Here is a 26,164-nt window from a genome sequence, read left to right as displayed (position 1 = left end):
TCCAATTATTATTTAACTTCTTAAGTACTCCCAGACTATCATTATCATATGATTTCTCTACAATTTTTAAATTTAATTAAATATATATATATTTCATAATATTAAAATCCTACATTGTATTTTATTCGATACTGTATTAAAATATTTCATCAAAAGCGAAGCTATACATCTGTATTTCTATATGATAGCCAAAATTTCTTCATAAGATGGCCAATATATATATATATGGGACGAGGGATCAATAAGGAATTATATTCTTATAATTTTGGAAACGAAGCAAAAGTATTCATAACTTATTACTTCGTTTATTTACCAATTTTTATTCTTAATTCTATTTTGTAAAAATAATAAATTATAAAATAGCCATGACGTATCAAGTCATAGGAAGGAATCGACAGCAGACTACAAAGTACATGGGGTATTTTTGTGTTAGTGAGGTAACACCGCACTGTTATGGCTTATTTTTTTTTTTTAAGAAAAAAGATTGCAACACAAAGTTTGCCTCTATGGGTAATAAATCATTACTTTAAGTAAAAAATCGAAGATAAGATTCATTCATTATTAAGGCTTGCCAATTTTGTCCTTCTTTCAAATCTCTCTCTCTTTTACTTAAACGGTAATCTTTTTAACATTTGTATACTGGGTTCTTAAATTATTAAAACTACAAAATAACCAGTCAGATTTTAGAGCCTAATAAAAGTATTGATTTTTATTAATCTAATTTGTTTTTTATGCTAACGGATTTATTCGCCATTCCTCCTATATGGTAACTTTCAGTACGGAAGACGAATTTATTCGTCTTCCAAGTATATTCATTAATTTGATTCAGACAAATATATTAGTCGTCCATATTTTATTTGCTTGCCTCATAAATATATACGTAATCCGTGGGGAACGTGTTAGGTATGAAATAACATTTGGGTTTAGAATGGTTAAGAAATTAATAAATGGGGAAAAATGTTGATTTTGTTTTTTTATATTAAAGAATTACATCATGTTTTTAAGGAAATAAAATGTCAGTAAGAATCGGCAACCTTTGGTAATTACTGGTTAATCTAATACTTCCTAATATCGGTCTATTTAATTAGCTCACTGTTCGAGTCCTAATACTTCCTAATATTGGCCTATTTAATTAGCTCACTGTTCGAGTCCTAATACAAATACATACAAAATGTACTCTATGCCAAGGGATCTTAATTTCATGATGAAGTTGAAGCTTCGTCTTGATTTCTCAAAGAAGCAACTAACATATATCTGAGCAAATAAATACATGGATGCTATATCGGTATGTACCCATATTTACGAGTACAGCTATACTTAAGCTATATGTACAATAACTCTTTTCCACAAACTCCTTGAACCTTATGACATCTCTTCTTCTAATAAGGATAATAACAAGAAGTGATTCTAAGTATATACATAGAACCTTCAAAAATAAATATGTACTTTTATCTTTAGCATAATTAGTCTGGAGTCAACAGATGCAAGTATCATTATATCTATTACTCTTATTATATTTGGTTGGTTACCACCATCATGAGGGAATGAGCCTAGTATCTTTATTCTTTTAGAAATACATAGATGTCGAATGGAGAGGAACACCACTACGACAGGAATTGCCTATCGTACGCATTTCACGTAGAACGTTTTCCGGCGGGGAAATAAAATCAACAGTAAAGACATTTGAAACATATAAAATTCCAATCTCCTCGGGAGCAAACGCAAAGTTGAAAAGTTTTTTTAAGAAACTAAATTTGTGAAATATTAAAAAGAAAATACAAAAATAACTTTACTAAAAAAACAAGTGATATTCGTGTTTTGCACCTATAAATAACAATTTTTTTTTTACAAACCATCATACCTATACATACTTTTGACAGCGGTGAGTCCTTCATTCATTAAAGTTAAGGTGTTTAAGGATTTTATGTATTTGTTGTGTAGTAGTTGTAACTTGTATAAGCGAATTGGACAAGTTGTAACATAAAGTGAGATGAATAATATTTAATGAAGGATTGAGAGTTCTTTGGATGTAGATAATACAATAATTGAATGTTCCATGGATAATTGATAAATGTTAATGATGCCATTTATAACTTTGTTAATGAAAGTTATTATCTGATAAGTATTTTGTGACACATTATACAGTTCAAATGCCCCCAGTTACATTATTCATGGACACATAATAACCAAGTAATTTTCAATTAATAGTTTATAATCGGAATAGTCTATGATATAAATAAATAATATATTTTAAGAGAAAGAAACTGCAACTTGTACAATTTTTTAGTGAAGTTGTAGCATGTTTAGACATCACGACTTGTACATAATATATATAATATTAGGTTGACTAAAAAGTTCCTTACCTGGTACATAGATGACATCACTAGAATGAAATCATATGATTTTAAGTTAACTTATTAATTTTGATGTCCCATTTTGTGGACATAAAAGATCTCAAATCAAGTTTTGATAGAAACAAAGTATATATAAAATTTTAACATGTAACAACAAAAGATTATTTTTTCAGTTTTAGAATATATTTTACCCTAAAATAACCTTTTGGGGTTATTTGGATCTAAAAAGGGAGATTCAATATATTTATAATTATCCGCTATTTCATTCTTAATTTAGTACATTTGTTAATCCTTAATTAAAGAAATATAAAAAGGTTCAAAGAAACAATATATGTATTTCAATTGGTTTATTGTGAGAAAAAGTTGGGAAATTTTAATTGAACAGATTATGTGAGACGCAGTCAAGTATTCACTTGCAAAAATTGAGGATGATAGGCTCATTATTTTTGTTTAGTTTAGCCTCAAAAAGGCAACTGTGATGCATACCTACACGAATTTTATTAATATAGAGATGTTTGTCTATGGGTTAGTTTTTATAGAATGAGAACAAAACGTTAAAATTAGTTATTTTATTTTTGATATAATATTTAGAATGCCAGGATAAATAAACAATAACAGTGAAGGTATCTAATTTTCCGAAAATGGAATTGAATATTATGTGTATAGGTATATATTTATAAATACATATTCATTTAAGTTCTCCACAGGAACCCCTCAAATTTTTTTTATGCCATCACCACACCCTGGATTTTATGATCATAGGCTTTAAAGTGGATGTACATAGAAACGTAGATAGCATTTTTGTATTTATCAATATTTTCATAGCAGTGGAGCCAGGAAAAATCTTTCAGTAGCTCTATTATTGCGTGTTTTATCTTCATCTAAATGATTTTTTGAAATTCATTAACTCATCATAAATATGTATAATTTAAATATGCATATGAAGAAAAGAAGAATTTGGGGGCAATGGAAGAGATCGTATCCACAGAAGAAAATTATATAGAGTAGACCATAAAAGAAAATATGTACATATTATTTAAAAGAGGTAATCTCTTTTTGAAAGAGACCAAAATGAATATTGTTTCCACAAATCGTGAGGTTGAAAACACAAATGAACGAGCTCATCATAGATATTAAAAACTTCCGCTAATGCAACTTATTCTATTTTATGGAAATGTAATGTAATAAACTATTGACTAATTCATTAATTACAAACGCAGATTAAATTGTTTAAAGTTCATTATTATTATGAGATTAATTGTATCTCTAAAGTTACAAATGATACTAAGTCCAAAGCATACTTTAAGCAAGCAAACATATGTATTTCCAATTATTATAAATATCAAGGGTTTTTTATCCATCCATTAAACGTGTATTCCTTAAAATCAACTTGATTTAATTTATGAAGTAAATATTAAATTTTTATTTATTATGACTTTTTTTTATTGCTGATCGCTGTTCATTGTCCCGAATATGGAATTACGACTATATAAAGTTATTATATTAACTCTTTAATTAATTATAATATGTACATATGTGGGGAATTGAGCTGCTCTCGATCTAAAAATACTTCAATCTCAATATGGCAAGTGATTCTAATCCTTCACAGTTTGAAATAATGATAATATTATTGTATTTGAGTAAACCAGAGTTTTGTTCGATTGGATTTTGTCGTTAAATGAGTTTCAAAGATGAAAATGTAATTACATGTGTTCAAATCGATTCCTTGGCGGAAAACCATAAGGTTTTTTACCCATAAAGCAATAAAAAAACATCATTAAGTCTTTGGAGGTATCTCTTTTGACATGGGTCTGTGAACAATATTCATTTGTTATGTATACAATACTTAGCCGAATTCATTAGTAATGAATAAGGAGGAAGTTCAAAACGTTCTAATCTTTCCCTCCGTTAAGGAGGTAGGCAGGCACATATCATATCTTATTTAATTAAGTGAAAAAGGATATATAAATATGTTTTTAGCTTTAATTGACATGATCATATAGTAACCACAAGGCTTGAACCCTAAAATATTCCATTTCCATCAAGATGAATAATGTTGAATACGTTGAAAGTCGTTAATGGGTTATGGATTCTTATGAAATCTCCTTGAATAAGGAGATTCCTTCCTTATTGATGCTTAACAATTTTCACACTGAACCGTAGACCAGGGTGAACTATCTTAATGTTATTGTAGTCGCAGGACAAAATATATTTGAAATTTAATTGACTAATATATTTTTTTATCTTGTGTAAGTTTTAGAAGATTTTTTCATTTCCTCCAGATCAAGATCTCAAGATCCATCAATTGAATATGCCCTAGACCAAAGGGTTTTTTAATCACAACAAGAGGGGTAACAAATTTTCAAGTACATATTATAAACTAGGCTGAAAAAATGTCAATTCGTTTATGGTCAATAGTTACAACTTTGGAAGTCAAAACTAAGAAAACGAAAAGACAAATCGTTCAATGATAAGTATTTTTGACTCAGCCCTGAGATGGCCACTCGAATGTTGTTGTCGCACATTTAAAGGAATTGTCCTCTTTTATAATATTAAGGTATACAATATATTCTTATAGATATTTTCTTGAGGATCTTCTAGAGAAAAGGAGTGAGAATGAAAGGATCCACGTTAATTGAAGGATTGACAGTTGTATCATTATTGAATATTAGCTAATACAGTTTCTTCTAAATCCAGACAAACTTCCTAACAATCTTTTATTGTCATAAAACCAATATTTTCGTTTTGATTCCCGTACTAAAATTGGTATTGATATTTCGGTAATTTTCGATACATTTTTGCCTAACAATATAATACAAAAATGGGCAGTTAACGTGTACTTGATTACCCTCCAGGATTTTTGTTTGGATAGGGCTTGCTCAAAAATTTGATGACCTTTTTTTTATTAAATACAATTTTCATTGGTTTTTTTTAAGAAAACAATTGTTTGGAGAGGGGGAGGGGCTTAGAAATTTGAGATGTTTCGTCTTTGTTGGTAATTTTTTGAATGACGTAATGGAGGTGTAAGTATCAGTTTTAATATCAATTTAGTATAGTACCCTTTTAAATGCGCCATTACCCCGATATCACTATATTACGTCTAACAACACTAGTCCTATTAATTATCTATAGTAAAGCCTAAGATATGTAAATCATTTTTTAAAACTTTAAGGCCCAATCCATAGACCCATAAATATAAGAACAAAACCCACACAATATAGGTAGGACATGCAGTCTCTATTTATTAATTTGACAACAATTACTTATGTAAGTATATCTCCATTATATAGAAGCATGGATTTGGTGGGGTTACGACCCTCTATTACCCTAGTATATGTATATAAATGAGTTAACCCCTCTCTGAGTAGATTATGACGTCATTCCCCTCCATCAATTAAAGGTTTTATTTTCATCCCTATATTATATAATAGATTCATTTGAACTTTTATAACAATTTATATACCTCCATCAAAGAGTGGGTAATCAATGTGCATATATATATAAATACACTGAACATATGCCTTAATTTAAAGCATATAATATATAGATAAAAAGTATAGATAAGAATCCCTTTCAAGAAAGGAAAAAAAAAGTGATTTACATATAAATGCCTTATTGATACGAATTTTAGGCACTCTTATTGAAGTAAACAATTTATTAGCTCAACAAAAGAAAATTACATTTTAAAGGCTTTTATTGTAGCATGCATGGCATGTGTGTAAAGATACATATACTTAAACTTTTAGATATTTCCTGCTAATGCATTATTCTATGGAAAAAACGTACATTTTATAAGCTTATAATATAACATTTTTATGTGACGTCATCATTGTAAAAGTCGGCCATTTTGAAATAATCATATATGATCAATTAAAAAAGAATAACATCCTTGCTTCTATATTCATATATAACAGTTTAGGGTGTTTTTTTCCATTTATGTAGACATTAGATTAAGTTTTCTTAATATTTTGAAGGAAATGTTTCCATTTATTTTTACATATAACATAGTGTTGCCTTCAAAATATCTTATTATATCACTACAGATATTTATTTACATAGTGTAGACAGTAAATTAACTGTTATATTTGCAAGAGTCAGATACCTATCTCCAAGTACTAAAATTTTCTTTGCTCTAATGGGTCTAAATAAAAATTAATCAAAACATTTTCAAAACCTAATGGGCAATTCAATTTAATTCAAATATCACTGTTTCCCTTACATGAAGTTATATTCAGCCAGTGTCTGTTTTTTGCATTCAATGGAATTTGATGAAGTTTATTCCATATTTTTGTGGGTTAATTTCTCTCTTTTATTATCAATATATATCAACTCGCATTACACAAAATGATCTTACTTTTGTTTAAATATATGACATCAGTAAAAATTATCCATTATTATATAACTAGGTTGAATACACATAGAAGCAAACGAATAACATGATGAAGGACGTAGAAGTCATGACTTCATTATTTATAGCCAATTTGTTACTCAAATGATACATTTTCTTTCTAATCATATGGGTATACAATTTACAACCTTTGTATACATATATTGTACAGAATAGGTACATATATTATATATGAAGTATAAGGTATACACATTTGATATTAAAAAAAAATCAGAGTTGATTCATCACTCATGAGTAAATAATTATAGCATTTTTATGATACTTGGATGCTATTATTATTTTTTTATATACGAGTACATAGACCTTGCACGTTGTTACATTCATTGTATCTCGCAATCTTTCCTCAAAAAAGAAACATGGAGAAAAAGCTCAAAATCAATTACCTAGTATATAGCAGTTAGTCCATTTCTACAACTGTGTAATTATTATTATTGAGAACGATTTACGGCTTAGAAGAGGTAATTCGAGTTGAAACAATCAACCTTCAGAACCCTGATAAAGAAAACAAGAAACAGAAAAATCAACAGCTGACAAAAAAATACACTGTAAATATATATGTATGTGAGGTAACGTCGTGCTTACTTCCTAATTTATTTTTTATGTACCTATGTTTCGTAAGATGATTTCATTGTCATACAACTCAAGTACCTAAGGAGTGATTAACGAAGTGTGAGTATAGTTTTTTTTTTGTTGATGTATATATTATTATTATTAGTACATATTTTTGTTCTCCTTTGTTCACTCTGAGTGAGTGAACAAAATTTGATTTGGAACAAAGATTCATGTATGTACATAATACCCAAACAACAATTAATTATGTTATATATCCATTAATGAAAAATTTCCCCGGATATGGATAAAAGAGATTATTTATAAGAGTCAACCTGGATTTTAATGAGTTTATCTCTTGTGTTCATTTGATTTTTAACCGATTCTTGAAATGTGTAGTTTAATATTTAGGCTGGGGAAAATAAATTTCGTATTTTTCGCTTTACTTCAATGGTTTGTAAAAAGTGCTACAATCATCCGATTTAAGCCAACGAGAATCCAACTTCAAAATGCCCTTCTCGTAGAAGCCCTTGTCCCTTGTCATTGACAAAACACTCAGACAATCAATTTTCACAGGCCTCTATTGAGGCCAAATTTGTACAGTTCAGTCTATTGAGAATAGACAGGAAGCGGTAGTAGGCACTTGGTGGTAGGTCTGGACTGTAGGATATATGTATAAGAACTTCACATCCGAGCTCCTGGAGCTTCTAGTGAGTCATCAAAGATATCTGTGGCCTCGCGATGTCTTGATGAATCACGATTCATATTCGTGTTTTTTTTATCTTGTACTCTGCAAATGGCTCAAAATGGTTTTATAGTCAATGTTCAGCTCATGGGCGATGCTACAACTGAATAACATGTCATAAACCTGTCAATGTGTGGTGGCACATCATTCACATTCACTACAACAGAACGAAATTGATCGAAACACTGTTGTTCAATACGAACTGAAAGAATACTAGTCTGTATATCGCGCCAACCATTATTATTTACTTATCTCTATTATGCAAATTTTGAGGGGTTAAGAGTCATTTTTTTACACAGCTCCGATAAGCAATATTGTAGAACAAATAATTAGCTGTCGATTTCTACGAAAAAAATTGTCTTAGTCGCCACCATGAGCAGACAGCACAAAAAAGGATCGAGATAATAGCGCTCCTATCCCAGATGGACATCAGAGAGCAAACTTGGGCCTAGAGGAAGATAATTTACATTATTTTCTATGCATGGAGACTCTTCAACAGTTTTATTTTTAGACCTTACTTGATCAACACAAATAGGTTTTGTCAGTTTCATAAGCATATAACACCAACTAGGTTAATGTGTTGTTAGAAAATATTATCTTTATCTTCTTCTAAGAAGAAAAATGGGTTTTTTTTTTGAAAATCGGTCAAAATCAAAAGTTGATAGTTAGAAATTTATAATTTTTTATACAGAATAACTAACTGACTGCTGATATTTATACAAAAAATGAATGATCATCTCCCTATAATAGTTTTAAAATTAGATTTGTAAACACGTAGTTTTAGCACTTTTTAGATGACACAATACGTCTGCAACATTAAAAGTTCATAAGTAAAGCATTTGTAATTTTTATGTTTAATGATCCATTGGTTATATTTTTGTAAATGCATCAATGAATTTTTTCATCTCAAAAACTGTCAAATTGCTTAAATTGGGATTCAAAAACACAGTTATCAAATATGATACGTACTGCATTCGGCTTTATTGTTAGGATTATACTTACAGTTTTCAATCAGTCATTCAATAACTTGGGAACCATTTAGGCATTTGCTACCAAAGGACTTCCCGTTAAAAGTTTAATTTATAAGAGTTATGATTCGTACAATAAAAAATCAACAAACACGTAGTTTTGTCATATATTTGTACTTATAACGTACATATACTTTGTTTGAAACATTTAAAGTCAGAGTATCATGTTACAACTTACATCATAAGTGTAAAAAGGTATTTATGTATAAATATAAATTTACAAATTCTTCGTACATTTAATATACAATATCCCATAAATTCCCTTCTCCCTCAAATAGGGGAAAAACCATGTATAGGAGGTGTGCTCAAATAATAAGATGACTTTTCAAATTTCGCGGGCAACGTACATTTGGTATGGTCGTTTTTTTTTTTTTTAAGTTGGTACACTTGCCACGAACATATATTTACTGTTTCATCTATATAATATGTTTAGTTTATTTGAGAGAGGCATAACGGGTAGAAGTATTTTGCGTGTTCTGCAATTGTTTGCTTGTGAAAAACATGGATCAAAAGATTTTGCATCAAATTTTGTGTAACATTAAGTGCTACAAAACACTTGAAATGTTGACAATGGAATACGGTAAAACTGTTCTGTGTAAAAAAAGAGTTTACAAGTGGTACAAACTCTTCCAAGATGACCGGGAACATGCATATGACAGGCCTTGCTCTGGACAACCAACCAAGTCAACAACAGATAAAAATGTTGAAGCAGTAAATAAAATTTCTATCAAATAAGGTTGCTGAGGATATTGACCTATCGGTTAGCTCGTGCAATAATTTTTTTTCGAACTATTTAGGCATGAGACAAAGTACATTTGGTCTGCTAGATTTTTTTATTTTTCTATGTTGGTAAATTCAAAAAAGAACATATTTTTATTGATTTAGCAATATAATATATTAAGTTTGGTTTTGGCAGACATAATGGTTAGAAATATTTTGTGTGTTGATCAATTTTTTACTCTACGTCCTCTTATATGTCCCTTCAGTTTTGGGACTTTGGTTTCGATATCATACCCATGTACCCTTGATTTGTCACCATTATGCCCCTTTTGAGCAAATCAGGATCATCATTGACGTCAGTCAACAGCTCATTAGCAATATTGCTACGATTCTCCTTGTCAAAATTAAGCAGTTTCGGAACAAACTTCTCTGACACTCATGCACAAAACATCCGAAAAAATTTCATGGCACAAGCCAATCGATACATCAGTATAATCAGCAACTTCTCTGATTGTCAATCAACTATTTTCCAAAAAAAAAGAAAATTCTTCACTGCTTCACGTTTTCAAAGTGCTTGGGCGTCCAGAGCGAGGGTCGTCATTGGCATCTTACCGGCCATCTTGGAAGAGTTTGTACCTCTTATAATTATTTTCACCGTATGCCACTGTCAACATTTCAAGTGTTTTGGAGCAATTAATTTCATTTTATTACCCAAAACACAATGGAAATTCTTTGATCCATGTTTTTTCCATAGCAAAAAATCACCGGACACACGAAATACATGTAATAAACAATAAATGTTTTTTTTTCGAATGTACTAAATTAAAAAAAAAATAGTATACCAAATATACTTTGCCAGCGAAATTTAAAAAGTCACCTTACTTTTTCAACACACTTCGTATGTTATATCTTATGAAAAAAATAAAATAATGCTACTATGGACGTTCAATATTTTATTATTTATTTAAAAAAAAAGTTTATTTCCTTGATCCTATTCATATATAATGTGTTCCGATCATAAATTCGTTATTACATTTAGTCTAAGTAAGCAATATCGTTAGATTCGTGACAATTTATTATTAGATCAACTATTTTCTCAAGCACTTGGGCTAAAAATGTACCAGGAACATAGACAAGAGAACAAAAAATACTACCTATTTACCTATAACAACCATTTGTCTACTATTTGTTTTTCATTTAAAAGTTCATAATTCTAAGAATTTATTCGTAAGCTTAATGGATCAATAAAAATATTAGTAATGTACATCAGTAACGAAGTAACATATAAGGAAAGTATGTTTATGAACAAGCATTTCATTAAATTTTCATACATTTACAGATTAAGAGGTATAAAACATTTATATACATTCGTCACTTATATTTAAACAAGTGTATGTATATAATTTAGACTTAAGATCCTTGACCTGTGTAACTAGTTCGTATTATTATTATTATTTATACCGGTAGTGTAGCGTATCAATCTAATTACGCATTTGAAACGGTAATATATTAAATGGTATTGTGAGTATAACAATTTTAAACGCCATGACGTCATAAAAAATGGCAACTCAAATTTCTATGTCCCATTCTCACAAACAAAATTATTGTTTATAGATAAAGAAGAAAGACAATTTGTTTATTTTTCCAAATATCACCCCTAAAATAAAAGTTCTTTCAATTTTTTCTATAAGTGCATCTTAATTGTCTATTTTTTTTTTAAATTCTTGGTCAAAAAAGTATCAAAGTACCTACACCAATTTTCTACGGGAACCGAAGTGAAAATACTGGTATTGTAAAAACAGGGGTGCCTACAGGATTATATATATTTTGTTTGATTTTTGGATTTTTTCAGGAAAAAATTTGAAAATTAATTGTTTTGTCAACAAAATTCAAAACTTTATAGAAATTAAAAAAACTTTTTTTTTTCCAAAAATCTACTGCTATTCACAATTAACTTAAATTTTTTTCCAAAAATTCTAAAATCCATATCTATTCACAGAAAATTAAATTTTTTGGGAAAATAATTCGAAAATTCATAGCTATTCACAAAAAATTAAATTTTTCGAAAAATTTCATATGTTTTAGTTTTTGTTCTGTTGCATAATTTAATGACACCTTTTTTTAAAGAAATAAATCTATGACAAAAATAAAATTGACCCCTTTTTTCGCGTAATTTTTTTTTCATTTTGAATAAAAAACAAAAATCCTTATTTTTGTGGAAGGCTACAGCCTCTCCAGCCCACGCTCTATAGACGCCCTTGAATAACTCTAGCTTTCATAAGTTAATTTTAATACTCAAATCACATTTTTGAGTAATCTACGGTTACATATCATTTAACACGGTATTGCCTTTAGGCAAAAATAGACTAATTGTTTGCTTACAATGTATAACATATGTATATATATATAGTTTTATAAATGTCCACTCTCTGTCTTGAATGTCTTTGCTTGCATTTAAAAATGATCTTTAATGAATGAATGAATGATTGATTATTATAGTGTCATATAAACTTAAAAAAACTCTTTACTTTAAAGGATAATGTTTAATATGAATTTATTTGAACCCGACGCTTTGACCCAATAATGAATGTGCTTGCATAATTATGGGCTGGAAGCAATCTATCATCATCATTCAAACAAACAAACAAAGTATATATATGTATGTACGATTGTAACTAAAAAGGAAAAACAGCCTTATAAATTACCCCTTTGCAAAATATACCCACACAAATATCAATAATAAACAAAAATATTTATCCGTCTGGAACAAAGTACAAACAATTTTCTACGCACATTGATATAAATAAACAAGCACATCAGGGGTGTCTGCAGACCGTGGGCTGGAATGGCTGTAGCCATTCCAGCCAAATTAAGAAATTTTTGCTGTTTAATATATATTATTTTGGTGAGAATGATTTTTTTAACGCAAAGGTGGGTGTAATTTTTTTTTTTTTTGAAAAAGCTATTTACTAAAAAAAAGTCATTTGGTCAAATTATGCAGAAGAGTAGTGCTTAATTTTTTGGGAATAGCAGTTGATTTTTTATTCAATTTGGGAAAAAAATTCATATTCTAAATTTCATTTTTTGATTTTTTTTTCAAAATTAAATTTTTTGTAAACAGAATTTCAAAATTTTATATTTTTTTATAAAAAGCTTTAGATTTTTAATTTTTTGTTCAAAAAAATTTAATTTTTCAAAAAATTTAATTTTTTTTGAACACCTGTTGATTTTGAAATTTGTTTTCCAAAAAAATTAATAATTTTAATTTAATTTTTTTTTTAGCTATGGATCTTTGAAAAAATTTATAAAAATTTTAATTTTTGTATTTATTTAGAAAAAAAAATTTCAAGCCCCCCTAGAAAAATTAGATATATAATGCTGCGGACACTTTAGCACATCGTACATATATTATTGTATAATGACCCTAAGCGACGGCCATTTTTGTACCCGTGGTTCAATGATTAGTTTATAGTTTATAACAAAAATTAATAATTTTGTTTATAAAGATTTATTTGTGAGATGAATTTAAATATTCCGACTCATTTTTCAACAGGATATACGACATTACCTTGCACAGCTGTAATTTTTGATCATCTGTTGATTTGGCTGCTTCTTTCCTCTCATAAAGTTCTGAACATTGATTGCTTGAATTAACTCTCATACCATGTATCTAAAAATGGTAGATTTCATTGGCTTAATGGATCGCCCTTATATTTTTGATTAATAGTTTATAATGCAAAATTTTTCCTTGGTTTTATTTCACTGAAGGACATTTATCTAGAGTGCTATCTGTGATACATACCTATGGTAAAAAAAAGAGACTGACATTCAATGAGGGCTGTTAGTTACAAAAAAGATTTTGAAATATAACTGGAAGATTAAAACAAAGTAAATAAATGAACACATTATATGTACGAACGACTGATAGTTAATTTGTTTTCAATGGGATTAACTGATCTAAAGGGCTGATTTCAGTAGAAATATTCATTTGATATAAATTTCTGCTAAATATTTCAAGGTTGATTACTGTGTTATTATCTCATTTACATGAAGATAATTAAGTTAGTGAGCTATCGATTTTTCTGTTTCTTTCCCTCTTATAATTGTTTTAAGATTTGATTTGTTGAATTTAAATAATTTATAAATAATTAACAGACTACCACCTAATTTTTGCCCTTTTTTCTACATATTTTTGTAGGAAAAACTGCAAGATATAACATAGATGAAAAACGTGAAAAAAAAAAAAGTTATGAGAAAAAATAAGTTATAGAAAAAGGTCACCAATTTTTAAAAAATTACGTTTCCTTTAAAAACTATTAAGTTTTTCTTTTAAATTAAAGTATTATATTTCTGCTGTTGCTCAAAACTAAGTAGTTTCTAATCATAAATGCAAAAAATGGGAAATTTTTTAGCTTACTTCTGAATTTAACTTAATTTTAGCGATTTTCCTTTTTAATTTCCGAATAAGATACTGAAATTTCGAAGACGTTTTTAAAACTATAAACCTTTTTCTATATAATTTTTATTTTAAGTATTTCCTCTATATACTTTTTCGTGTTGAACAATGAATCTGTTTCTTTTAGTATCCACTCAAAATGTTCAAAAAATCTAATTTATTAATTGAATTTGAATGTCATTAAATGAAGCTCTCAAATAATGAAAAAATATGGTTCTAACCCATGTAATTCGTTTGTGCCTTTAAAGATGTTTGCATTTTGTCTGGACCACCCTGTACATATGTACATTAAAAAAAATTAAAATATTATTTTCTAAAAATCAATAATTATAAATTGACACGATATATTAAAGAAGGTATTAAAATAAGGCTTGCCTTTTTTTTTTTTTTGAAAAAAGGTCATTTAAAATCTCAGTCGATTTTATTTTTGGAAAAAAGAAAAAGAAAAAACCCTTCATTTTATTTTTATTTTGGAGTGGGAAAAGATAGACTTTTAGGTGGAAAGTTTACAAAAAACTATATTATTTTTTTTACGGAGTTGTAAATCCTAAGCATTTTTTACGGTACGATTTTTGCTGATGTTGGCAATTTGAAGAGTTTTTTGTTTTTATTAGCTAAAGCTCCTATAATTATTCTTTCATTCTGGAGGAGAGAAGATATCTTAGTATAAAGTGTAACCAGGAGTGTGTGTACTCATGAATGACGTAGAGTAACGCTGAGGAGTTATTTCCGTCATCTTCCGATTATCTCTCACAGATGCTTGCAGTTAATTTAATACAACGGCATGACAGCTAAGCTGCTTTCTTCTTGAACATTTATCAAATTAGCAGGTTTACTATGTTAATTTTCGATTTTGTTTTTAACATACCAAAAGTGCTTACGATTTAGAATCCTATTTATGATTGAATAACACTCTTTCAATGGAATGACTTATTGTAATGGACAAATTGGGATAAATTATTCTTTTGAACTCAATGTGGGTAGGTTCGCACACTGGTCGTTCCTATAGAAGAAAATATACATTAGGTATATTCAAGGTTGCCCCTAGTGGTTCAAGCAGTTCTGGTTCTTGAACCGCTAGAACCGGAACCGACAAAGTTGAGACCTCCATATATTGATTATCGATCTCGGCTCTTGTACTTCTTTTCATATATTATAAAAAATGAATTAGCTTTCATCAATAAGTCAATTTTCTGAGTTTTTTTATATGCACAATTGCAGCGTTTTCCAATGATTTTTTTTTACATCAACAGGGTTTTATCTGAGTTTCAAATAGCTAAGGGCTTCTTATGGATATGGAAAAGTACGCACCAGACGGTGTAAATGAAAGAGGGAAGGGGAACGGTATATTGTGAACCCAGGTCCGTTAGTAATCTTGTAATGGGTCCTATAATATCATAACTATAATATTTCTTAAGCCATGGTTTCCCAAACTTTACTATGCCAAGGTACCCTTTATACGAAACATGAGTACTATGTATGTGTAGACTGAAATCAATCCTAAATTCTCCATCTACCTGTGCCACCCTAGCCTCCTCTCATGGCCCCCACTTTGATAAACATTATGTCAAGCAATCTTAGCTTTCCGGGGTGCTGTTGGAACTTGAGGCACTACGTATTCTGCGTATAAGGTAGCTGTGACCCTGTTTGTATCTAATAGCATTTCCTATACCCGAATTTTCTAGCGAAGCCCTTTGTTTTAAGTGCCTGTTACCCACTTGATCCTGAATAAAAAAGAGCAAAAACTGATAAAGCTGAACTGAGACTGAAACTGTTGAAATGAAAGAACCGATACTGGGACTGTTAGAGCCGCTGAACCCTAAACCAGACACAACATTGTTTATATAGACTTCAAAGAAGATCCCTTGGTCAGATGAAGTAATTGTAGTAATATAATGTGTACTTATACTTAATTCATTGCAACTCCATCTGACCAATTAAAAGAAAGAAAAAAAAAACTCTTGCGACAGGTGTCTGTTGTGTTGAGCCTTCACGAAATAAAATTTAAAAGTCAAAAGAATCCTTCCTACTTTATCTCCGCAGCACATATATATACAATATTATGTAGAAGATACAGAGTAGTTAGTAACCTTAGAAGCACCAACATTTTTCTTATTTTTTAGCATCATCTTAAATCTTCATTAAAATATGAAATGTATAACCTTCACGCGCCGTTGCAAAAATATTTATTAACAAAAAATAATATTCTTTATAATTAAATCAGATCTTATTCATATTTTATTTTGTGTTGCTCTTTTATTTTTTAGTTCATATCATTTTATATAAAGAAAATAAAAATTTTATTCATACATAATTATTATTAAGATTTGCAATGAATTTTTCTTCTTACAATTATAATTATTATTATCTCTAGCCTCATCTTATTATATGCTCATTGTTAAGGCATTAATGCTGTGAATGATAAATAATTAGCATTCCTTTTGTTTTGCATAATCTCACAAACTAAGTATTAAAGCGCCTCCTCGCTCATGGAATGATAATGTTGACTGATTTATTAATTGAATCAAATATGTATGAATGAGTTGGATCACGAACTTACAACATGTAGACTATACTCTACCAAATGACTTATGAGTAATGACATGTTTATAATGCGGAGGAATGATTGAAGGCTTTTTTCCATAAATATATTATTAGTAATTAACCCCAAATTCGGGGTGCCAATTATGTAAAAGGGGGGAAGAGTTTATAATCTTGTCTGGTTGACTTACATGTATGACTCTTTTTACTGGACCTACATAGCATTGACCATTGGCATGGATTAGGATAATACTCTTATCAGGAACACTAATGAAATAAAATATCCTCATATTATCCGCAAAAACGGGTACTTGCAAGTAATATCTCCTCAGCGGGTATAATTTCAGGAAATATTAGGATCTTTAATAATTATTTGTGAGTATCCATTTTTACTTGGATATTTTTCAAATTATGTCCATCACAATTAATTGGTATTTTTGAGGATCTTCCATTTTGTATGAGTACTTTTGAGCAACTGATGAATGAGAAAGCGCAGAAGTTCATCATGCGTTTTGAAAACACATCATGAAATGCTTATAATTATGTCACACCATCCAAGATGGACGCCGTCCCTTTATGTGACATAAAAGTCAATCATAATATCAAAAATTTATCAAAATAACAAATCCTTGATCAACGATTGATATATTTTCTGCATATCTTCAGCGGTTAATTAGTATAACCATTTGAAAAAGTCAAAATTCCAGTCCGACTTCCAAGCTTGGTGCCTTTTATTGTTATTAAAATGATAAAGTAAAGATGGAAGAGAAGACATTCACTTCTTGCCCAATTTTGAGGATCTTCATTTTTCTTGCAAAACGGTTTTCTGAATAGATAACTAATCAAGAACCTACATAGATTGCTGTGAAAAAAGATCCGATTAAAATTAAATTGCTTTATAATCTTGCCTAGTGGCCATTTCTGTCTCTTTTTACTATAAGTCTTTAGATTTGATGCTAGAGATAGGCCCAGGCCTGTATACAGACCAAAAACTTAAAAGAGCCCCCTAGATTCCCCAACCAATGAAATACTTAATAAACTAAGTAATAGTTACAAATAAGTTTAATTATATAACTGTCCCAATTTATGCAATTTATATTTTTCTTAATAATTATTTTCTATGCTTAAAAAAATTGAAGATTTGTTTTTTTCCAAACCCTTTAAAGAGTAAATATATCCCAGTATCATACAGTCAAAGTTTGAGGTAATAAAATATCGATTTTAAAAAAAATCAGGTAACCAATGCCTCTATTGCTTTTCATAGACGAACATTTGCGATTGAATTTCCCAATGTGTAGATCAAGTATCTCCATGTTGTTATAAGTTCAAATATTTTTTTTACGTTCTAAATATTCATTTACTTTACATTGAAAAACAAAATAAAAACCTTTTTTTTTTAGGAATTCTTTTCTGGAAATAAAAGTTTTTATATTTTTTCTATATGAATGACTATTTTTCACATCATCAGAATACAAAAGGGGGACTTTTTTGGAGCTCCCTAGCCAAATTTTCTCAAATTTTAAAAAGTGTATAACTTTTTTAATATCTGAATAAATTTTAATAGGAATTTTAATTTTTATATTTTACTTCCTTAGAGGTAAAATACTATTTTGAATTATTATATCATTATAACTGAATTATACTATTAGTAGAACTTGAAACATTTCAGAAAACTCATTATCTGACTAGTAAACTAGAGTTTCAAAGTATTATTGATCGTTTTGGAGTACAAATACTAATGGAAAACTACATTTTCAACCTATTAGGTACTTTCGTTGTTAATTATTACACTGTGTTACTACAGCAACTGATCAATAACAATAAATGCAACTCCTATTTACTTACACTTAAAATTTGTCAGAATTTTCTAAATAAATAATGGTAGGAAACGTAGAGGGTAAGTCAAATTTGTAACAAAAGAGCGAAGATACCCATGATAAATAATACGAAAGTTTAAAAATGATTTTCTCAAGCACTTTAGTACACATAAAAGTTGAACCATTTGATTTTTGGCGGGATCTGGCCTCATTATGCCAAACAGGCTACCGGCCTCGAAATGGTGGGTATTATATAGCTGGTTCATTTTTTTTGGAATTGCTAATTTGAAGAATGAATTTTCTTTTCCTTAGGTTTAGTAATTATTTTTTAACTCCTGAGTTATGAACTTCCTATTCAAAACCTGATAGAGCATTCGTGTGTACTCATAAAAGATGGAGATTAATTTTGAAGATTTGTCGCAGAGCTATAATCCTTGTTGGACTCAGAATAGATTGAGGATCGACATTGGAGTAATTCTTTCCTATATCCTTGTTTATTTCCTTCTCTCTCAGCATAGTTGACTGTAACTGAATGTCTTGATAGCTAAGCTGCTATTTTTTAAAACATTCTATGAATTTTTCGGGTTAAAATGTTGATTTTCAGTTTCTTTTTTTAACAAGTACAAAATATATATGATTTTTATCACTATTAATACTTAAACCCATTAACATAAAGAAATACCCGCACATTTCCGGCAAAAACGGGTACTCTGCGGATAAAATTTCTCAGTGGATGAATTTTTATCACAAGCCCATTCTTAGAGAGAGAGCAATAAAAAAATGTGTAGTTATTTTTTTAGCACACGTTCTAGTTATTACTTTGTACTTAAAAAGGAAATGAACCCTTCTCGTCCGTTGCAAGACTCTTTTGAATGAGTATATTGAGTTCTTTTGAACTCTATTTTCACCCTTTTACCCCCCACCCCCCCACGTCCCTGATGCCAACCCCTTCGACGACATTTTGTGTGTGTATGCCAATGTGAAGGCCTTCAGTGGTTGTGATCCAAACACTGATGCCTTCAAAGCCACTGTCATCCAGTACTGGGACGCCATGACAGACGACTACATCTGAAGCGTGTGCCATTTCTCTCGTCACCTTTTAGAAACCATCATTGCTGCTAACGGGGGATAATTTAATGATTAAGAGAGCTCACACACATATCTATTTATAATATTAATTTTGTTGAAATTCAAGTGTTAATTAATCAATTATATCTTGTTCAAGTTTAAAATTCAAAGTGTTCTAATTGACCACTCGAGCATTGTTTAGCTCTAAATAACTTTTAGTTTCGGTTGCACAACTAGACTTAAATTTAAGCCTAGTCAAATGTAGTGACGTAATATTGTCTTGGTTTGAAAGGTCGTGCAACCAGACTTTAGAGAATTAAAAGTAACATTTAATTAATTATTAAAATAATTACTTTTGTGGGAAAAACTGCATATAATTGAAATGTATTTTTAGTTTATAACTACAAATCATTAAAAGATTCCGGGATTTCCCAGGAATAAGTATAAAATCAATGAAATTCAAAAATATGAAAAAAAAACACAAAAAATAAAAAACAGTCCCCAGTTCAAACTGAGCTTTGCTTTAGGAAATAGCTATAATGTGTTTTGTTCATAAAGGCATAATTATAGAAATTTCTTGCATGTTTAACTATACTAAAAATCCCAATTACTTAATGTCAAACTTCCTTCAAGGATTGATAATCTTCACGTATTGTATTAAAAACTAAGACTTAATATTCACTGTTGACATGGCACCAAAATATATCTAACAAACCATGTACAATACATTATACAGTAATGCTGTTATTCAGACATGAATACACCAAAGCTAAAATAAAAGGTGGCACAATGCACATATTACCTTGAGGATATTCTCTTGGCTTTTTTAAAACTCTCCTCCCTACAAGAGATTGATTTTAAGATACCCAAATGACGTTATTTTATCAATATCCCACTTTGTATCACGCAACCCCCCCCCTAAAAAAAGCCCAAAATCATCTGGTAATTAGCCAAATAAGCCAATCCTACCAACTGCTATTTATATCTTATATACTTGCAGACTATCACTGTCATATTATTTCTTCGCCGTTTTTAAAATAAATCCCATATTATTAAAATCTACATAGTATTTTATTCGATACTGTATTGTACTATTGCATAGAAATGTTTGATTAAAAGAGTAGTTTCTATAAAGAAATAGCCAAAATTTCTTCATAGAAATAATAAAATGGCCAATATATATATTACATAAACGACGAAGGATCAATAAGAAATTGTATTCCTGGTCTTTTGGAAACGGACCATATGTATTGAATAACTTATTACTTTGTGTATTTATGAAAATGAATAAATTATGAAATAGCCATGCCGTATCAAAGGAGAAGAGGGATCGACAGCTGACAACAAAATGCATAGGGTATTTGTGTGTTAGCAAGCTCACAGTGTGCCTAATTCAATGGGAGTATCAGATGTAAGTAATGTGATTCAAAATACGTTTGAGTCCCATATAAAATTGTAATATTGAATACATTTATATTTATAAAGCAATGTCAACCTGAATGGTTGTTTATTTATATCGATTAACTTATTTTTAACAACGAGATCGTATCAAAAAATTAAAAGAAATGGAAGTACATATAAAAGTTAATGAATGTGACTTAAGATAAGGCATAGCAATCAGTGTGTGTGTAGGTAAAGCACATCCAGTGAGCGCTCTGGAGACTAAAGTACTCCCTGGCTCATCACATCATATTAATAATTTTTTTCTCAAATTTTCAGTATTATTATAAGTATTGAGTAGTTACAAATCCCAAAAATGTTATAGCCTTTTACTGAACACCCTGATGATGAAAGAGAAAAACTAAGACCATATTTAGAATTAGGAGATCAAATTCAACTATTTTGAACTTGTGACATTTTAGCTGTCTAGCAGAGTTAGTAATTACTTCCTATATAAATACTATTCACTGTAGTTTTTCTTTATTTCAATTATAATTGCTGAAGTAAAAAGGTCAGAGTGTTTTTTCGCTTTATTTAGACAATGAATTAGCAAAGTTAAAATTATCCAATTTAGATGGTTCCAAACGGGTTTCTGGCTAATATTAAGTTCCTGGCAAAGGAATAACTGCTCACGTGCCGGTCCAACTTGACTATTTCCATTGTTGTATCTACATTTTCAATGTCCATATTACATGCACGAAATCTATAGACTGCCACATTGCTCTTGCATTCTATACTGTATTGGGTCAATAAAGAGCATAATTTTTTTTGCCCAAATACTCTATTTTTTCACCTCGGTCGTGGTGAAATTGGAGAATGTATCAATTTTTTTTTGTTTGGAACGCTGAAGCACACAACAGGCTTCACCAAATACAAAGCTGTATATGAACTTTTTTTAAATGTATGCTTAACCTGTAAGCATACTGTAACCTTTTTTTTTTTGATGCAATATATTAATTGTGAAATTTAGCTCACTAAAGACATCGAGTGAAAACCCTAAGAACTTTTTACTTAACCTAATATGAAATGGGCTCAAGGTTGTTGCACCATCATGCAGTATATTTTTTTATTAGTTAGTTTAAGCCCTGTGAAAAGATTCAACTCATGGGTTTGCGAAGTCAGTTATTTAATTATATTCATGGCATCTTCAGCCTCCTAGAAAACAAAAAGTTTTATTTAAGAAAAACATATTTGGAATTTTTTTTATCATGTGGTCTTTGTTTCACTATTTAGGTTGTAGCTTTGGAGCAAACCATTTAGAAGCTTTTACATAGCTGACATTTTTGTTGCATGTATTTTATGTATTAAAGAGAAAGAGCTGGTGGATGTATAAAAGAGTGATTTTTATCAGATTTGATTACAAAAGCTAGGATTTACTTTAGACTTTATAAGTTTTATAATTTATTTTTTATATAAATTCAGTTATTTTCCACCAACTAAAATATTTGTTTATTTCCTGTTGTGCGTCAAACTACAACAGAGGAACTGACTTGAAAGGACATTTTTAGACCTTCATGGAGCAAAATAAAAATATATTCCGAGCCACACGATGTCCCAGATATTTTGAGTCAAATAAACAGACAACCTAGAAATTCGTTGAATACGATAATATATTGTAAGTAGTCTATGTATAATTGAGTATAAGATACTTAAAAAAGATGTCCAACAAATATGTATTGAACAAATTAAATGATTAATTGTTATAAATTAAAATGAATGGAACAAAATGAATATTCATATCAGAAGCTTTATTTAAAAATTCATGAATCATGACCAATTAACTGGTTATTGATTTCCTTAAATAAATTAGTATTGCTGTAAATGTTTTATACGTAAATCGTGATCAAAATGAAATCAATGAACAATCCATTGTTTTAAATTATATTTGAATATTCCATTGTTACAAATCGATATCATTTTTTTATTTGCTTAATAGGTATGCGTTCATCTGTAAGTACTAATCCGAAAATATATAGGTATATGCAGACTCATTGAAAAAGACGGGAATCTAATAAAATAAATTGTTAGTGAGGTTTTGTGACTTAACTTATATAAATTTTCCGTAAAATTAATTTTTTCTTATTATCTAGGTCCAATTTCTTGACATATTTGCTCTTAGTTAGGATATCTGCAAATACTTTAAGATCAAATAACTTTTATTAAAAATTGAAGGTTCATTTTAAACATTAAATATATTTTTGATAATTCAATACTTATGTAAATATTAATTCATTATATCAAGAAGTATATAATACATTCCTGACAACATTTGTCTACTTTAGAATAAAAATATTCCATCTGAACATAAAAATTGTTTTTTGCTTCTTACAATGAATGTTATAAAGAGTTAACCGATAAGATATTATTACAATGATAAAAGCCACAGTAACAAAAATAATGAAAAAAAAATCTTAAATAAGTACATATTTTTTAGAAATAAGATTTAACATGAAGACAATGTGATTACTTAACTTTTGATATTTGACATGAATAAATTTATAAAAAATTGTATATTTATAAAATATTCATAAAATCCAACCAAAAAGAAAAAAAAGAGATGCCTCATTTAATAAGTATATTATTCCATCATAATCCTTTGGAATGTGACTCATGCTGGATCATAATTTCTAATTAAGAGCTTATTTTATATATTAAATAAACGTATGTTAATATTATTCAAAAATATCTTCGTATAACAAACATTTTTACATGCCACACTTTTTAAAACATCACCATATCTAACTAAAAAAAGTATAAATGGTTATATTATTTAGAAAGTATAAATTAAGACAAAAAATTATGAATAGCTTAATTTTTAGATTCAAATGTTCAATGTATTTTATATTATGTATTTTGATACAACAGGATTAATGTATCTAAACGGATTATTTTTAATATTCCACATTAGATTTAGTAAGTTATTGTTGATATATGGTTATAGATTATTAATGGGGCGATTAATCGGAATGGGGGATCAGAGAATCGGATGCTTTTTCTGGAATCGGCATCGGGAAAATAATGTTTCATTTCCGATTCCTATTCTTATGTGCTGTTATTTATTACTGGTATTTGGATCTTGGAAAGCTCGTCTTGTGAAAGTTTGCTGTAGGATTAGTTGGTCTGGGAAAATTTAAGATCGGCATCCGGAATATTTACTAGAACTGCATCGGATGTTTTTTTTTTTTTAATCGTCCCATTACTAATATAGATTAGAAGCCCTAATTAAAATCACTAAAAAAAGTGTTGTTATTATACCTAAATTTTTTTATCGGCTCCGTTATCGACGGGATAATAGGATATGAACAAACTTATATACATATATATGCTTCGCAAGGTGGTGTGACAGTCAGTTGCTTGTTGTTTAAAAAATGACACATGCTCAGAAGGATTTGATAGCGCACTCTATGTGGGAAACAAACGTATATATTCTTTTTTATTTAATAATATTATCATGCAGGATGTCGTATTATTTTGCCAGAAGGCAGCACCACTCTTTGTTGCTTTGTTTACAAACGAATATAAGTAGACAATGCTAACGGCCCATTTATTTATTACTATGTCATTCGAAGTACTGGTTCTTATATCAATTTAGTGTAGGTCCGTTTTAAATACGTCAGTACCACTATACCAAACAGCACTACTAAGAACAGAATTGTAAAAAAGCCTATATCAAATTTGTCGTGTCTTGACGAGGTTGAGGAGACACAAACTATTTATAAGGTGGAGAGATCCAGGACAACCGAGAGAAGTGAGGAGAAGGAAAGGCGTGGAGGAATAATACAAGTCTTATTTATAAGAACATCTAGATTATTATTAATACAAAAACCTACTCTGACAAATACATAAAATACACGACTATTTATACTTAAAATATATAACAGAAAATAAGAGAAGAGAACAAGGGGGAAAGAATCATGAATACATTACACCACCCCCCCAAGCACCAAATCCATGCCGGTGCTTAAACAGGTTCCGCTCCATGAATAGAAGCTTATTGATCCGTTCCATCCATAACCAGGTGCGGACAAACCAATTGCTCTTGTATAAATAAAATTTATCTCCGTACACGTGCCCTGCTCTCAGCACGCGCACTGGAGAAAAAAGAACACTACTCCTCTTGGAGGTTTTAGGGACACGATCAACCTGCTAGTCCCTGGGAGACATATCGTTCACCCTTATAGAGGTTTTAGGGACACGAGCACCCTGCTCGTCCCTGGGAGACATATCGATCCCACTCGATGTACCCTCATCCAACTCTGGATGATCCAGAGGAGAAACCATTGCACATTCATAACCCAATGAGGTGAACAGGAGAGTAGGAACAACGGAGAACCAGAACTTCATGGGATGAAACCCACTTTGAATGATATGGTCCCTGACACGGACACACACTTCACTTCTTGTAAGTGACCATGGTTCTCTTGCTTCATCCACGAGGCCCAAACTGAGGTACAACCCGTATTGCTCTGCCTTCTGTAGACGAACGAGCGTTCTCCCAGTCGACGAAAAAGGGCTACCCAACTCCAGCAGGGCTAGTTTTGCCGACGATCCCACAGCAGGGAGGTCACGTGATCCTGATCCCATCCTCGTCGCCAATGTTGCGTCTTGACGAAGGGGAGGAGGTTCCAATTATTTATAATGAGGAGAGATCCAGGATGACCGAGGGAAATGAGAAAAAGGAATGGCGTGGAGGAATAAGACAATACTTATTTAAAAGATCATATGTATTCTTATTAGTTAAAAATCTACTCTGACAATACATAAAATACACGCCTATTTATACTTAAAACGAGGTAAAAGACTGTACTTTATACATATATATATATATACAAGAAAATAATAGAAGAGAACAAGGGGGAAGGAATCATGAATACATTACAAAATTATTGCCCATTACTAATTAATCAGTATTAATTTAGTCTTGTTCCGTCTTTGTCAAATTTAGTTATGTTTTTATTTCGTCAAGAAAATATAAGATTTGTTTCAGACCGGCGAAACATTAAAAAAATTGTCTCATCTCGTCATTGTTAAGCAAAAA

The 26,164-nt window shown here is 29.9% G+C and overlaps 1 protein-coding gene across 2 annotated transcripts in view; it reads left to right on the top strand.

Annotated features, from left to right (window-relative positions):
* Window positions 1-1,732: 1,732 nt before the first annotated feature.
* LOC121113815 (uncharacterized) overlaps window positions 1,733-26,164 on the top strand; it is a 140,198-nt gene continuing 115,766 nt past the window's right edge. The window contains exon 1 of one of the 2 annotated variants that reach the window (XM_040707684.2): window positions 1,733-1,882. The gene's annotated coding sequence lies outside the window, so the exon portion shown is untranslated. The remainder of the gene's footprint in view (window positions 1,883-26,164) is intronic. The other variant, XM_040707690.2, reaches the window with a different exon arrangement.

Source organism: Lepeophtheirus salmonis, chromosome 1, assembly GCF_016086655.4.
Source record: "Lepeophtheirus salmonis chromosome 1, UVic_Lsal_1.4, whole genome shotgun sequence".
NCBI lineage: Eukaryota > Metazoa > Arthropoda > Copepoda > Siphonostomatoida > Caligidae > Lepeophtheirus > Lepeophtheirus salmonis.
Note: the sequence above shows the minus strand (reverse complement) of the source record. Positions and strands in the feature narration are given on the sequence as shown.